This window comes from Myripristis murdjan, chromosome 12 (genome assembly GCF_902150065.1).
Source record: "Myripristis murdjan chromosome 12, fMyrMur1.1, whole genome shotgun sequence".
In the NCBI taxonomy this organism is placed as follows: Eukaryota; Metazoa; Chordata; class Actinopteri; order Holocentriformes; family Holocentridae; genus Myripristis; species Myripristis murdjan.
The window spans coordinates 1,411,450-1,418,905 of NC_043991.1; the positions used below are offsets into that span (position 1 = coordinate 1,411,450).

The 7,456-nt window shown below is 40.5% G+C and overlaps 1 non-coding gene across 1 annotated transcript; it reads right to left on the reverse strand.

The window, feature by feature from the left end:
* Window positions 1-7,156: 7,156 nt before the first annotated feature.
* Window positions 7,157-7,230, reverse strand: trnan-guu (transfer RNA asparagine (anticodon GUU)). The gene has a single exon. It is a non-coding gene; the product is annotated as a tRNA-Asn (tRNA).
* Between the last annotated feature and the right edge of the window lie 226 nt (window positions 7,231-7,456).

Consider the following 7,456-nt stretch of genomic DNA (forward strand, 5'->3'; position numbering starts at 1 on the left):
ACGTATCCACCTGTGGTCAGTGTGAAAAGAAAAATCTAAAAATCCAAAAATGTGAATCAAAAATGTATGATGAGCCATTTAAGGGAGAAAAAAAATTATGGAGCCGGGGGGTAATATTCAGAGAAAAAAACTCAGAATTTTGTTGTGAATTTAAGAGAAAAAAACTCACAAATTTATGAAAAAAAACCTGTGAAAATTAGTTTTTCTTCTCCTCTGGGATTCAGGAACAAGGAGATCCTGCTGATCTGAGCCCAGAATCAACAGACTGTTTTCCTCTGAATCGGCCCAAGTCACAGCAACGTCTCTTCAGAGTCCAGATGCTGAGGAGGAGATTGGGGTTCTGGGGTGAATTTTGCAGAAGTTGTGGGGAAAAAAAATAACATTACCACTACAAAAAAAAAAAAAGAAAGAAAGAAAGAAAAAAGAAAAGAAAAAGTATCAAGCATTCAACGTAGCTGTGTACTAATAAGCATATAAATGTCAAGCAAAGGTAAAATAAATGATTAATTTATTAAATCATGTACATGTGGTAAAGAGTGTATTATGACTCATTTCTGTAACCTGGCAAGTCACTGAGAACCAGTTCCTATAAAGGACTCGAACCTCAGAATTAAGGACTTGGAACTTTTTTTTTCTTTTCTTTTTTTTCTTTGACTTGCAACCGGAGTGTCAGGACTTGACTGGACTTGACTTGTGACTGGATCCCACCTCAGGAATGCTGCGGGGGGAAACAAACTGGTCTTTCCGAGCCGCTCCTGCTGACTTGCTCCGAGTCGCTGAAGAAAAAGCCCAAAATGTAAACGAGTCTCTTTTCTTTTTGAGTGAAGTCAGCAGGAGTTTGATCCAGTTTGTTGCAGCCCGTAGCTTTCTCTGCTAAGTTGTAGGGTTTTAGTTTTGCATTTAGTGTGTGTGTGTGTGTGTCTGTGTGTGTGTGTGTGTGTGTGTGTGTCTGTGTCTGTGTCTGTGTGTTATCCCTGGCCTGGGTGTTTTTGGGAAAAGGAGGAGGGTGCCAAGCAGATGGTGGCAGTGGTTTACACAGGTGTCTCCAGTATGTGTGTGTGTGTGTGTGTGTGTGTGTGTGTGTGTGTGCGAGAGAGAAAGAGAGAAAGAGGTTGGACAAGAAGGTTCAGGTCAAGTTCAGGCCACATCTGTCTTTTCTTTTCTTTTCTTTCCTTTTCTTTTCTCTTTTCCCTGTTTTTTCATTTCATTTTCTCTGTTTTATTCTCTCTGTTTTTCTCTTCAGTAACTAAAACTTTTACCTCGATGTTTCTTTAAACCCGGCGCATTCACCTGCACGTTCACCTGAGCAACAGAAGCAAACAATCCTAAGCCCCGCCCCCCCATGCAAACCAGCCAATCACAGCTGCACAAGGCAAGCCGCTCGTCTTCCTCCACAGGTATGATGAAGGTGTTTTCAGAGGTTACTGCTGTTGCTTTTGAAAACTTTTTATTGCTTTTATGGCTTCGGCCGATTTGGCACCGCCCCCTTCTGCTCATTTGCATATCACGTTAGCTATTCATAAAAGCCCATCAGTGCAGTAAGCGAGCAGTGATTCCGGTTCAAATTCAAGACTGCAGATGAATTCAAGTTGGGTATTACTCCAGCAAATATTTAATTTAATAATACATTAAAATTAGGATTTATTAAAATTAGCAACATGTTTTTGAGACATCATCCCTGTCTCCTAAAAAGGATGTCTCAGGAAGTACAGCATGCCGCTAGTTCACGTTCAGCCAGTTTGTTTGTTTGCAGCTCTAGACCTTAACCAAACTACTTGGTTAAGGTCAGGAAAAAGTTTGTTGCTATGGTTACGTAAGGAAAAGGTTCTTATGGTGACGGTTAGGACAAGGTCATGGTTAAAGTTAGGACAAGGTTCTCGTCTCGGTTAAGTGAGGAAAAGGTTATGGTTATGGTTAAGGTTATGGTTATGGTTATGGTTATGGTTAAGGTTAAGTCAGGAAAAGGTTTGTTGTCTTGGTTGTCACTATTGATGTTAAGGCTGACGTTAAAAAATGAATGAATGAATGAATGAATGAATGAGTTTATTTCGGTACATTTCAAAGACTGATTTCTCAGTTAGACTATGTAACCGAAAGGGTGTAGTAGAAGCAAAGCTTATATAAACCTACCCCTTTTACCTTACAAAGTTACACTCGTCACAACAAATACAAAAAGAGCAATGCACAAGAATTTGAAATTAAGCTTGTCAATAAACATAAATTTCCCATCATAGCAAAATAAAGAATAGCGCATAGCGCACAACCCGAAAATAACAGCACAGAATTAACAAACTTAATTTTCCATACTATAACGAGAAATTATTTTGTTTTTATAAAGTCTTTTGAGGCTGACTAATGTGCAACATAATTTTATATTTTCGGGACAATTGTTCCAGATGTTCACCCCTTTGACAGATACACAGTGTTTTTTTTTTGCATTGGTTCGAGTCTTTGGTTTTTCAAATAATAAAGTTCCTCGCAGGTTGTATCTGGTGTCCCTCATTTTAAACAGATTCTGGACATGTGGAGGTAGAAGTTTGTTTTTAGCGTTGCACATGGTTTGTATTGTAATGTAATCAACTGGGTCCTTGAATTTCAGAATTTCTAAGCAGATAAATAGTGGGTTGGTTCGCTGCTGCCTCTTAACGCAGGAACTGATCTGCGGTTTCCGAAGTGATCGTGTTTGTCTTCGACTGATCTCACACATGTTCTGTCAGGTTTTAATGCGACATGTGTGGAGCTGACGCTGCGTGTTGATTATCTTCAGCACGCCGACCCACCGCCGTGCTGATGCTCGCCTGTCATGTGACCCTGCCTGACGATCAGCGTTACCTTCACTGCCACAACCTCTGCCTCCCGGGCTCTTCCCCGGTCCAGCCTCCAGCCTCCGTCCACTGAATACTGTCTAATAAAGCAGAACTGTCACCGCGCATCCCAAAAATTATCTTTACCAAAAGTTACTTGATTATTTTTATCTTTTTGTGATTTATTAAGCACAAATGTAGGTTGCGGTGTACAACTCCAACTTCTGCTGACTGGACACGGAAGATCCACAGAAGCCATATGGGAGCAAATTTGAATATAACTATTGTGCTTAAGTGCAATGTCGAGGGGTGTGTGTGTGTGTGTGTGTGTGCATGTGTGGTGATGAGGGGTTTAAAAGGAAGGCAGAGGTGCAGACTCAGCAAACAGAGAGAGAGAGAGAGGAAGAGAGAAAAAAGTTGAGATATTCTGGGAGAGGGAGGAGAGAGAGAGAGAGGCACAGAAAGAAAGAAAGAGAGATGGGGAGTGGCCTGAACCAGGGATTTGTCGGCTGCCACAGAACTCAATGGGTGCTGGAAACACACACACACACACACGCACACACACACACACACACACACACACACACACCAAATAGATGAAGGGAGGCTGTTTCATTTCATAACCACCACATGCAACCCAACCATGGCTGCCACTGAGGTCTGCTCTTTGTGTGTGTGTGTGTGTGTGTGTGTGTGTGTGTGTGTGTGTGTGTGTGTGTGTGCGTGTGTGTGATGCTGCAGTGCATTCAGATGCTGTACAAAAAGACAGAACCACTTCAAACGCAGAGGCCCAGCACGGCTGCATTAGTTCGACAGTTGATACAAGGCGCGTGCTGTTTGTTCAAGCTGCAACACACACACACACACACACACACACACACACACACACACACACACACACACACACACACACACACACAGAGCCAGGGTTTTTCTGTGCATATAGCCTGTTTTTTGTTCATTCCACTGAAACGTATGATTATGGCTAAGCTTAGGAAAGGGTTTCGTTGTCATGATTACTGTTAGGAGAAGGTTCGTTGTCATGGTTACTGTTAGGAAAAGGTGTGTTGACATGGTTACTGTTAGGATAAGGTGTGTTGACATGGTTACTGTTAGGAAAAGGTGTGTTGTCATGGTTACTGTTAGGATAAGGTTCGTTGTCATGGTTACTGTTAGGATAAGGTGTGTTGTCATGGTTACTGTTAGGAGAAGGTTCGTTGTCATGGTTACTGTTAGGATAAGGTGTGTTGACATGGTTACTGTTAGGATAAGGTGTGTTGACATGGTTACTGTTAGGAAAAGGTGTGTTGTCATGGTTACTGTTAGGATAAGGTTCGTTGTCATGGTTACTGTTAGGATAAGGTGTGTTGTCATGGTTACTGTTAGGAAAAGGTGTGTTGTCATGGTTACTGTTAGGATAAGGTGTGTTGTCATGGTTACTGTTAGGATAAGGTTCGTTGTCATGGTTGCAGGGTCTTTCTGTTTGTAAATGTGAAACGTGTTGGATGTGTGTTTACAACCAAAAGCAGGAAGTGGGTTCGGTGGCACTGTGTGTGTGTGTGTGTGTGTGTGTGTGTGTGTGTGTGTGTGAAAAGTTTGCCTCTACACCTTGTCACACATCACTACGTTTCCTCCAGCAGTTGCTGTCCTCAGGCGGAGTCAGTTAATCACCAACAACAGGAAATGGTTGTAATTTATAATTTAGCTTCTAGTGAACTTGGAAAGGTGAATCCATGTTGGTGACATCCAGAAATCCATCCATTACCACGCTGCAGTCATGTGACCTTTCCTCATTTGCATAATTCACATAAATTATGCAAAAAATTAGCTGAGGAAATGTGTGTATTTTGACAGTGAGTCAGGTTAGAAAGGTGACCTGAGAGTCGGAGTCCTGCAGCCTTTCCTCAGCAGCAGTCTGATCCACATCCAGTTAAAACACACATGAGAGTTCAGATTACTCCAATTATTTTTTCTCTTGTAAATATGCCACTTTAATCTTAAAGAATATCCAGGTTTTTTCTCAGGGATTCACAACTTTAATCACAGAAATGGAAACCTTTGCTGCATAACTTTACTTTTAGATGCATCGCGTTGGAATAAATTCTGAATTACACGCTGGACTTTGGCTGTGTTATGGTTTATTATGATTAGGAAAGACTGGGAATTTACGCCTTTTACTATTTAACTGTTAGATTCCATTATTAGATTTTTGTTGTTGTTGTTTTGGCCTGTATCCTGTTAATGAACATGAACGGTTTGATCCCAAGAAAAAAAAAAAAAAAAAAAAACTTTTGGCAGCATTCGACATAAGCACCTTCTGTGTGTTGATATTTACACAAAAGGTCACTTAACATCGCAAAGCTTAGCCTCCAAAATCTAATCAGTGTGTGTGTGTGTGTGTGTGTGTGTGTGTGTGTGTGTGTGAGCTCCCACAGAGCAGATTGCTGTATAATCTCCAGTTGATCCTTTTCTGACCGTTAGTTCCCACACTCAGATAAACTCTCCATTAATCACATTTAGAGTTTTCATAATTATCGATGCCGCTCCTGGCAGCTGCAGAGTTTTTTCCCTCCTTTCTGTTATATTAATATTCATATTTTCAGTGAATTTGTGGTAACATTGTCAGTTCCACCATGTCAGTGTGTGCAGGTCCCAAAAAAAAAAAAACACTTTTAACAATGCTACTACTACTACTACTACTAATGATGATGATAATAATAATGATGCTTTTGTAGCATATGGTTCAATTATGTAGCATGTGATTCAAAGATTAAATAATAGAGAAATCAGGGCTAGAAGATTCCAAGTGCTCAAGTGAGAGTGAATGATTAAACTGACGCACAAAATTCAATGAAACTCAGGAGACAAAGGTGATGCAGAAATGGTACCAGTGTATTTAGGAAAAAAAATAAATAAACAAATAGACAAATAAACAATACAAATCAAAATTCTGACGTAAATAAATAAATAGATGAGTTACATGAATTACAATAATAATAACAACAATAATAATATGAGTAACCTGTAACCTGGGTTACACTTTATTTATATAGCACTTTTCCTACAGGAGGTGCAGATCAAAGTGTTTTGGAATAAAGTAGGAAAATGAGAATAAAATAGACAATTTGTAAGTGTCAATAATGTGCCATAACACCAGCAATCAACTGAAAAATAAACAGCAGAGGCCACTAAAAAAAAAAAAAAAAAAGCCAATAAGTTAAACAGGAAAATATGTAGAAACAAGTGAAGACATAAAAAGAAGGACATAAAAACAATAAAATATGTTAAAAGAACAATAAAACAGGAAGTGTGACAGGTAAAATCAATGTTGAATAAATCAGTTTCCAGTTGTGGTTTATTTCAAAACGTCCACAGAGCTCGCTGCAGCTCTCACAGCCTCGGGGAGGAACCCGTTAAAAACGTCTTCGCTGACGATTCTCCAGTTTCTGTGACAGTTTGTGTTTTAAAAAGCAGCAGCAGAGGATCTGAGAGGCCGTGAGGGATTATAAAACCACAGAGACTCAGTAGCTGGGTTTCCATCCACCTGTTTTTATTCGCATTTTCAGAAATTGCGAAAAAAAAAAAAAAAAAAAAAAAATGGAAACGCCAGAAATTCGAAAAACGTCCGAAAAATTGCAAAAAAGTTTTTACGCATGGAGGGGGTGGATTTCTCAGCGTATCGATAAAAGAAAATGTGACTTTTTGCTGTGGAAACAGGTTTTGCGAATAAACGATGACTGGACCAGATACACGTCACACTTCTACGCTACAGTCTTATTGTTAGTTATTATTATTATTATTATTATTATTATTAATAGTCACTTACTCCTTATTTAGGATGGTTCGGTACGAAGTTAGCTAAGTTAGTTAAGTTGAGCAGGAGTCTGTCCCTGATCAGCTGTTGAGTGTCAGCTGAGTGTTTGTTGTTGTTCAGTCGACACACAGACGCTATCTTATGACGTCATCTCACGGCGCACTCTCCTCTCAATAATCGCAAAACAAAACTAATGGAAACAGGCATAAATTTGCATTTTCTTTCACGCATTTTGACAAAATTCGCTCAAAAATTTCTATATATTTGGATGGAAACCCGGCTACTGATGCAGGCCGGAGCCAAACCCAGAGAGCAGAGAGCAGCAGGGGGGCGTGGCCTCTCATGTGTCTGGACTCTGGGAGGAAACCAGAGCTCCCAGTGGAAACAACACGAAAACCACACTCTGCCGGCTGGGAATCGAACCCAGGACCTTCGTGCTGTGAGGTGACAGTGTTAACCACAGCATCACCGTGCGGCCTGTACACCTTCCTGTTAGGTACAACACACACACACACACACATTAGGAATGAAAAGCCCTCGTCCCTGGGTGGGCTCGAACCACCAACCTTTCGGTTAACAGCCGAACGCGCTGACCAGATGTGCCACAGAGACAGTTATTCTGTGTGTGTGTGTGTGTGTGTGTGTGTGTGTGTATTATAGGTAAGTACTATCTACATAAATCTCTATCCATCTATATCTATAGTGTCTATAATGAGTGTGTTTGTATGTATTGTAGGCCTATTAATATGCATGCATGTGTGTGTGTGTGTGTGCGTGTGTGTGCGTGTGTGTGTGTGTGTGTGTGTGTGTGTGTGTGTGTTGGCAGCAGCATCTCCTC